Below are 9,028 nucleotides of genomic sequence, written 5' to 3'. Positions count from 1 at the left end.
TGGGTGGCAGAGCAGCCTGCTTGTGATCACAGACACAAGGAGTGGGTGTGAGGGGGTGGGGAGGGTCAGAGACATAGAATCCCCAGAGTAAGCTGACTAGCAAGACCAGCAGAAATAGAGTCTGCTTTAGCAAGAGTCTCGGCTTCAGTGTATGAGGCGGAGTGCAATCAAGGAAGACACGCAGTATCACCTTTGGTCCTCTGCATGCAGGGCACAGATTAAACAGGAGTCAAAATGATACTCTTTACAAAACAAAAGAAGTATTGGTGGGAAGGGGAAACAAGAAAGATGACAGAATAGAGAAAACACACATCAAAGTGGCAGAAAGAGATTCTGGATTGTCAGTGATCATTTAAACATAAATGATTAGACTCACAAATTCAGATAAAGAGCTGGGCATGGTGGCGCACACCTTTAATCCCAGCACTTGGGAGGCAGAGGCAGGCGGATTTCTGAGTTCGAGGCCAGCCTGGTCTACAAAGTGAGTTCCAGGACAGCCAGGGCTATACAGAGAAACCCTGTCTCGGGAAAAAAAAAAAAAGCAAAAACAAATTCAGATAAAGACTGTCAGGGTGGAGGGAAACTGCTCACCGAAGTGCTGTGCACATACTACCTGCTGGACGAGGGCACCCACACTAAAGAATGCTGTCTGCCTTGCTTCTTCTCCCAATTCAAAGTTCATCTCTCCCCAGAACATCACTGTAGATAATTAACCAAATTGCTGTATAACTGACTATCATAGTGGGGTTTAATAGAATGCTTCTCTTTAAACTTATAAGTCTGCCTCCTGTTCTGGAGGTCTCCACTGTTTGGTGGATATAACTGTTGTATCATCTTCATCGCTTGTCTCTCTTAACAACATGAAATGTCCCTGTTTTAGAGTCACAAGTTTTATTTTAAGTTGACTTTGTGTGATATTAATACAGCTACTCAGTTCTGGTTTTATTATTATTTGTGTGAAATGTGTTCTTCCAACCTTGTACTTTCAATGATACTGACAAAAACTGAAACAGACCAGGAAGAGAAAAAAAGGTAAATAACTAAAATCTTAAATGAAAGTGGAGAAATTACTATTGAATTTGTGGAATTGAAGGGTTATGCGAAAGACCTGTAGATAATTAATTGTACAGCAACAGAGCACATAATAACATAGATAAAATGGAAAAATTCTTAGAAACAAAAATTACCAAGACTGACACAAGAAAAAAAGGAAACTATTAAAAGTCTATAAGAGCAGAATACTCTGAAATACTAATTAAAAGACTAATCTTCCAATAAATGAAATGCCAAGAGCAGCTGATGTCACTGATGAATTCTACCAAACACTTGATGAAGAAGTAACACCAATCCTTCTCGACGACTTGCCAAAAAATTAAAGATATATTTTTATGAGCAGTCCTTGACACTAAGGCCAAAAACTAATATACTACATGAAAAGAAGATGACAGACCAGTATTCCTTATGAATATAGACAGGAAAATCCTGAACAAAATACTAGAAAACCAAATCCCACAGCAAACTAAAAGGATTATACACCATGACTAATGGGATTTATGCTAGGAAGGCAAGACTGGTTCAACATGGGAAAACCAATTGATGTAATACATAATATTAATAGAATGAGGAGGGAAAGCCACAGCGTCATCTCAATAAACCCAAGAAGGCATTTAACAAAATTCATTTCATTATCCTTTCATGCTAAATTTTTTTTTTCACCAAACTAGGCATCAAAGGAATTTTGTTAGCATGACAAAGAGCATTCATGAGAAACCCATGGCTAACATCATACTCAATAGGGAAAGAATGAGAGTTTTTCCCCCAGGGGCAAAACAAAGCAAGGGTGGCTGCTTTCATCTCCACTCTTTAACATTTTACTGGAAGTCCTAGCCAGAGCAATTTGGCAAGAAAAAGAAAAGAAAAAAAAAGAAAGAAAGAAAGAAAGAAAGAAAGAAAGAAAGAAAGAAAGAAAGAAAGAGAGAGAGAAAAAAGAAAAGAAAACAACAGCAACAACAAAGAAAAACAAAACGCTCACCCAAGTTTCCAAGGAAGAAGTAAACAGTTGCAAATGACATGGTTATATATAGAGAGATCCCAAGGGACATGTCACAGATCTACTGGAGCTAACATGTGAACTAACCAAGCAGGGAATGAGGTCAACACACAATTGCCACTGTTTCTATACACCATTAAGGAATACTCAAAAGTAGAAATTTAAATTTTCTACTTAAAATGACAAACAAAACAATTTCATATATCCATGCATGCACGTATGAACGCTCTGACTCAGGCTTTTGCATTTGCTAAGCATGCACTGTAATACTGATTTATACCCTTAACCCCTAAGAATAAAGGATAAGAAAACTGTATATACTGAGAGAAACTAAAAGAGGATTTAGCTATTTGGAAAGATACTTCATATTGCAAAAAAGCTTAATGTTGTCTAGAGTAAATTCCAGTGACTTCTACAGATGTGGAACTCTAATTCCTATGAAGTTAAATAGGACTCCAAAAATCCAAAGCAATGTTAAAAAATAAATTCAGAGTTAATGATCTCCTATTTCCTGATAAAACTTACTACAAAGCTATAGTAGTCAAAACAGCATGGTGTTGTCATAAGACAGAAAAATAGACATATATTCAACAGAACTGAGAAGTATAGAAGCAAACCCACACAGATAGGATTAATCAGTTTTCAGCAATGGTATCATAATGAGCCAATGGGAAAGGATAGAATCTTCAAAAGGTACTGTTCAGCCCTAATTAGAACAACAATAAAAAGAGAAAATCTGACAAATGCTGGCAAAGGTATATACAAAGAAGCCTTTGGGGCTGGTGAGAGGGCTCAGTGAAAAAGCTGATTGCTGCATCATCCAGAGGTTGATCCCCAGCACACATATAGTCATACACACCAGTAACCCCAGGGATGCGGAGGTAGAGACAAGGGGGTCCTTGGTGCTTGCTGGACAGCCAATTCAGCAGAATTAGTGAGTTCTAGGGTCACTGAAAGACTTTGTCCCCCCCTCACCCAACACCCCACCCAAAATAAGGTGAATAGGTGACTTGAGAGATAGATGGCTTAGCAGTTAAGAGCACTGGCTGCTGTCCCACAGAGTCTACATTCAGTTCTTAGCACCCACACGGTGATTCACAAACACCTGTAACGCAACAGGGGTCTGATGGCCTCTTCTAGTTTCTGTGGGTATCAAGCATATATGTGGCACAAAGATATACATGCAGGCAAAACACCCATACACATTAAAATAATTTTAAAACATCTTAAGGGCTGGGTGTGCTGACACACACCTTCAATCCCAGCACTTGGGAGGCAGAGGCACTGAGTTCAAGGCCAGCCTGGTTTACCAAGAAAGTTCCAGGACAGCCAGATCTACACAGAGAAATTCTGTCTTGAAATAAAACAAAATCTTAAAAGAATACAGTGGAGGACCAATGAGAGGGCTCTAAGGTAAGGGCACTTTCTGCTAAGAATGATGAACCTGAACTCAGTCTTTAGAACTCACAGAGTAGAAAGACAGAACTGTAACCCATAAGTTGTCTTCTGACCTCCACCACATATGCATCAGAGCATTTGTGTACACACACACACACACACACACACACACACACACACACACAGAGTGAAATGTGATAAAGGAAGACACTGATGTCAGCCTCTGGCTTCTACATGAAAACCTATACACACATACACACACCTGAAAAGAAAAAAAGAAAAAAGAAAAATTCTTACCTACTGTTGATGGGAATGTAAATTAAAATAGTTATTATAGAAAAGACTACAGATATTTCCCAAAAATTAAGAATAGTATCACATATGTGTAATCTCAAGGGAGGCTGAGGCAGGAGGATTACAAGTTTAAGGCCAACCTGGGCTGAATTGCAAGATTCAGGCTAGTCTGGGCTACTTTCCAAGGCCTTATCTCAAAAGATTAAAGAAAGAAAGAAACAAACAAATAAATAAATATAGAAGTTCCATATAATCCTACAGTTCTAAAGGAGGTGGAAGCAGAATGCCAAATAATTCCAATAAATGGAGTACTTCAGAAAAATCGGGTACACAAGAATAGTTGCCAAAGGCAGAGAATGCCAACTGACTAAAGAAAAGATAGAGCAAACCCAGTGTTGCACAGAATGCAAACTATTAGAGTCAGAAAGCCTGCTCAAATCTGGGTTTGTCCCCAACACCACATAACCCCCAACACAGGACCCTAAGTTCAACATTATCCTTGTCTATATAGCAGGTTTGAGGAAAGCCTGGGCTATCTCAAAACAAACAGATAAGAGAATTCCCAAAGCCCAAAGCAAGAAGAAGGGGTTAACACACTGGTAAACATGGCTGCTCTGCAGCTAACCAGAATGTACCAGAGCTTTCCTTTTCCGTTTTCTTTTTTCCTTTCCTTTTCCTTTTCCTTTTCCTTTTCCTTTCCTTTCCTCCCCTTTCCCTTCCCTTCCCTTTTCCCTTTCCTTCCCTTCCCTTCCTTTTTCCTTTTCCTTTTTCTTTCTTTTCCTTTTTTCCTTTCCTTTCCTTCCCTTTTTTCTTTTTTCCTTTCCCTTTTCCTTTCCCCTTTCCCTTTTTGCCTTTTCCCTTTCCCTTTTCCCTTTCCTTTCCTTTTTCCTTTCCTCTTTCCTTTCCTTTCCTTTCCTTTCCTTTCCTTTCCTTTCCTTTCCTTTCCTTTCCTTTCCTTTCCTTTCCTTTCCTTTCCTTTTTCCTCTCCTTTTTCCTCCCTCCTCCCCTCTCCCTCTCTCTCCCTCTCCCTCCCTCCCTCTCCCCTCTTCCCCCTCTCCCCTCTCTCCCCTCTCCTCCCCTTTCCTCCCCTCTCCTCTCCCTCCACTCCCCTCCTGTCTCCCTCCCCTCCCATCCCTTCTCTTCCCCTTCCCCTTTTCCTGTTTTCTTCCTCTCTCTCTCTGTCTCTCTGTCTCTCTCTCTCTCTCTCTGTCTCTGTTTCTCTCTGTCTCTCTGTCTCTCTCTCTCTCTCTCTCAAAGTTTTATTTGTTTTTATTTTATGTGTAAAAATGTTGATTTGCATGCAGGCCATTGTGAGCTCCCACATGGGTGCTGGGAACTGACCCTGAATCCTCTGCAGGAACTAAGTGCTCTTAGCTGCTGAGCCATCTCTCTAGCCCCTGTACCTAGGCTGCCTCAGAAAACTGTCAACATGTCAAGAGTCATTTAAAAAACAGTCTAGGTGTCACTCCACAGCACAAAATGATCAGCTGACTGTGCTAGTGGCTTGCTTTCTCCTGTAGGGTTTAGAATGAGAGCCAGGGTCACCCAATGGGCAAAATGCTGGTTATGACCAGATGGCTATAGATGCTTCCTGGTAAATCCCTACAGTGGATGAAGAAAATGTGATGTATATATACACAAGAAAAGCATATCCAGTCACAAAAAGGACAACATTCTGTCTTTTGCAGCAACACAAACAGAACTGGATATAATAATGTTAAGTAAAATATAGAATGTCCTGTGGGAGAGGAGGGAGAGGTTGGGAAAGGAAGAGAGAGAGAGAGAGAGAGAGGAGGGAGGGAGGGAGGGAGGGAAGGAAGGAAGGAAGGAAGGAAGGAAGGAAGGAAGGAAGGAAGGAAGGAAGGAAGGAAGGAAAGCCAGGGGTGGCAGTGGTTCACAGCACTCTGAGGAGCACTAAGAGCTGCTGGATTATAAAGTATAAAGCCATGCACTGGATGTATAAAGCCATGCACTGGATGTATAAAGCCATGCACTGGATGTATAAAGCCATGCACTGGATGTATAAAGCCATGCACTGGATGTATAAAGCCATGCACTGGATGTATAAAGCCATGCACTGGATGTATAAAGCCATGCACTGGATGTATAAAGCCATGCACTGGATGTATAAAGCCATGCACTGGATGTATAAAGCCATGCACTGGATGTGTTCTTGTGCATTTCCTCTCAATCATTGTTGGTTTTGTTTTATCTTTTTCAGAAATGCAGAGTTATCTTCTGACTATGTGATATGCCTTTTATATAAATACAGATCAAAAGTAAGAGGATAAGAAAGTGGAATATTCATTAATTATAAGACTGGGTGATGACTTAAATATCATCTGTCTTAGCGTTACTACTGCAGTGAAACACCATGACCAGAGACAACTTGGGAGGAGAGGGCTTATTCACTCACAGCTTATCATCAAAAGCAGTGAGGGCGGGAACTCATGCAGGGCAGGAACCAGGAGGCAGGAGCTGAGGCAGAGGTCGTGGAGGGGTGCTACTGACTGGCTGATTCATCATAGCTTGCTCAACATGTTTCCTTATAGAACCCTCTACCACCAGCCCAGGGGTGGATCCACCCACAATGGGCTGGGCCTTTCCCCATGGATCATCATTTTTTTTTTTTAAGATCCACCCATTTATTATATGTAAGTACACTGTGGCTGACGTCAGTCACTCCAGAAGAGGGCATCAGATCTCGTTACGGATAGTTGTGAGCCACCATGTGGTTGCTAGGACTTGAACTCAGGACTTTCAGAAGAGGAGTCAGTGCTCTTAACCGCTCAGCCATCTCTCCAGCCCACATTGATCATCAATTAAGAAAATGTCCTATAGGTCAGTTTCTCAGAAAACTGGAAATTTCAAGACCCAGCTATACCACTCCTGGATATATATATATATATATATATATATATATATATATATATATATACCCAAAAGATTCTCCACCATCCCACAAGGACATTTGCTCAACTATATTCACAGAAGCTTTATTCATAAGAGCCAGTCACTGTAAACAACCTAGATGCCCTTTAAGAGAAGAATGGATAAAGGAAATGTGGTACATCTACACAATGGAATACTATTCAGCTATTAAAAACAAAGAAATCATGAATTTTGTAGGCAAATGGATGGAACTTGAGAATATCCTGAGTGAGGTAACCCTGACCCAAAAGAACATGCATACTATCTACTCACTTATAACTGGATATTAGCCATAAAATATAGGATTCCCATCCAACACTCCACAGACCCAAGGAAGCTAAACAAAAAGAGAGGCCCAAGCAAGGATGCTTCTATCTCATTTAGAAGAAGGAATAAAATAGTTGTCAGAGGCAGATGGATGGAGGGAACAGGGTACACAAGGGGATTAGGAGGGAAATGAGGGGTGTGTTCAGGATCAAGTATGGGAAGGGACAGGAGAGATGGCCAAGATGGCCATGGGAATGAATGGAAATCTACAACTGATGGGAGTGGGAAGGTGGGGGGCATCTCAAGGACTTGCCAGAAACCTCGGATGGGGGGCACCCAAGAATCAGTGGGGTTGACCTTAGCTGTCCCTCACAGCATTGGAGATATGGAACCTGAAGAGGCCACCTCCTGTAGCCAGGCAGAAGCCCCAGTGGAGCGATAGGGACACCAACCCACCTACAAAACTTTCAACCCCAAAATTATCCTGTCTACAAGAAATGCAGGGACAAGGGTTGAAGCAGAGACTGAGGGAATGGATAAGCAATAACTGGCCCAACTAGAGACCCATCCCCTGGACAAGCATCAGTCCCTGACACTATGAGTGATACTCTGCTATGCTTCCAGACAGGAGTGTAGCATGGCTGTCCTCTGAGAGGCTCCACCCAGCAGCTGACTCAGAAGGATGCAGAGACCATAGCCAAACAGTGGATGGAGCCTGGGACTCTTGTGGCAGAGTTGGGGGGAGGATCAAGGGTCCTGTGACCAACAGAGTCAACCAACCTGGACCCTTGGGGCTCTCAGAGACTGAACTACTAACAAAAGAACATACTTGGGCTGGACCTAGCCACCCCCTGCCCCCACATATGTAGCAGCTTTTTCTTCATGTTGGTCCCAAATAACTGGAGTGGGGACTATCCCCAAAGCTGTTGTCTGTCTGTAGGATATGTTCCTACTGTCTTGTCTGGCCTCAGTAGGAAAGGATGCATGTAGTCCTGCAGAGACTTGATGTGCCAGGGAGGGGAGATACTGGGGGGAGGGGTCTACCCTCTCAGAGGAGAAGGGGAGGGGGTGACCACGATGGGGGCAGAGGTTGGGATGTAGAGTGAATATTAAAGAGAGAATGGAAGGAAGGAAGGAAGGAAGGAAGGAAGGAAGGAAGGAAGGAAGGAAGGAAGGAAGGAAGAATGAGAATGGAAGGAAGGAAGGAAGGAAGGAAGGAAGGAAGGAAGAAAGAAAGGAAGGAGAAGAAAGAGAGAGAGAGAGAGAGAGAGAGAGAGAGAGAGGCCCTACAGGTACAGGCTGGGCTATAGCTCTGTCTTATGAAGGGAGGCTCTCTCTCTCTCTCTCTCTCTCTCTCTCTCTCTCTCTCTCTCTCTCTCTCTCTCTCTCCTCCCTGCCCACCGCCCCCCTTCTCTATTGTCCAGGCAGGATTTCTGGATTTCTTTGATGTCCTAGAACTTGTTCTGTAGACTAGGCTGGCATCAAACTCAGAGATCCTCCTGGCTCTGTCTTCTGAGTGCTGGGATTAAATGTGTGCTATACTTGGAGGCATTTTCTTAACTGAGCCTTTCTCTTCTCAGATGACTTTTAGCTTGTGTCAAGTTGGCATAAAGCTATATAGCACAATGTAAAAATATCGCAGGGAGCTAAGAACAATAGTTGCTCTTCCAGAGGACCCAGATTCACATGTGCACAGACATATGGACACAGGGCAGTCATACACATAAAAAAGATAAATCTTTTTAAAAAGATTACTGTAGGGCTGGTGAGATGGCTCAGTGGGTAAGAGCACCCGACTGCTCTTCTGAAGGTCCAGAGTTCAAATCCCAGCAACCACATGGTGGCTCACAACCATCCGTAACGAGATCTGGCGCCCTCTTCTGGAGTGTCTGAAGACAGCTACAGTGTACTTACATATAATAAATAAATAAATCTTTAAAAAAAAAAAAAAGATTACTGTAAATCTAAAGAGCTCACAGTGATGAAAGATTTATCAATATTCTATGACAGCTTCAAAAGAGCTGAAGCGGAAGCTCAGTTAAATCAATAAATACACATATTTCTTATTACAATTTACCACACATTATT

The sequence above is a fragment of the Mus caroli genome, unplaced genomic scaffold (assembly GCF_978045245.1).
Source record: "Mus caroli unplaced genomic scaffold, Mus_caroli_1 scaffold_6, whole genome shotgun sequence".
Lineage (NCBI taxonomy): Eukaryota > Metazoa > Chordata > Mammalia > Rodentia > Muridae > Mus > Mus caroli.
Note: the sequence above shows the minus strand (reverse complement) of the source record.